Raw genomic sequence first — 426 nt, 5'->3', positions numbered from 1 at the left:
GAATTTCTCCCTACCTTGTCATGAATATAGACGAATATTAATTTCGCGGCTTTAGAAAGAAAGGAAACAGAAAAATGTTATACACTGACATTAATGGTCGTCCAATTTAAAATGTTCTCTTATTATTTACCCATATTAGTGTCATTTATTTATTTACTGCATTTTGATATAATAATAGATGTCTAAGTAAACTATATATGGATTTGAATTTGTTATACCATAGTGTCTTTCTAAATTGTAGCTATGCATAATCATATTTGGCCTGTCCTTGACTTTTCGATTATGAAATAAAGATATATGAAATGAAATGAAATGAAATGAAATGAATTTATTGGGACCGTTGGGTATTTTGTTAAATTAATATAGGGTACGTGATTTTCCCATATCTTGTCGGGGAGGAGCACAGGAGAGGGTTTGCTTTTGTCC

This window comes from Haematobia irritans, chromosome 5, assembly GCF_050003625.1.
Source record: "Haematobia irritans isolate KBUSLIRL chromosome 5, ASM5000362v1, whole genome shotgun sequence".
Classification (NCBI taxonomy): domain Eukaryota; kingdom Metazoa; phylum Arthropoda; class Insecta; order Diptera; family Muscidae; genus Haematobia; species Haematobia irritans.
Note: the sequence above shows the minus strand (reverse complement) of the source record.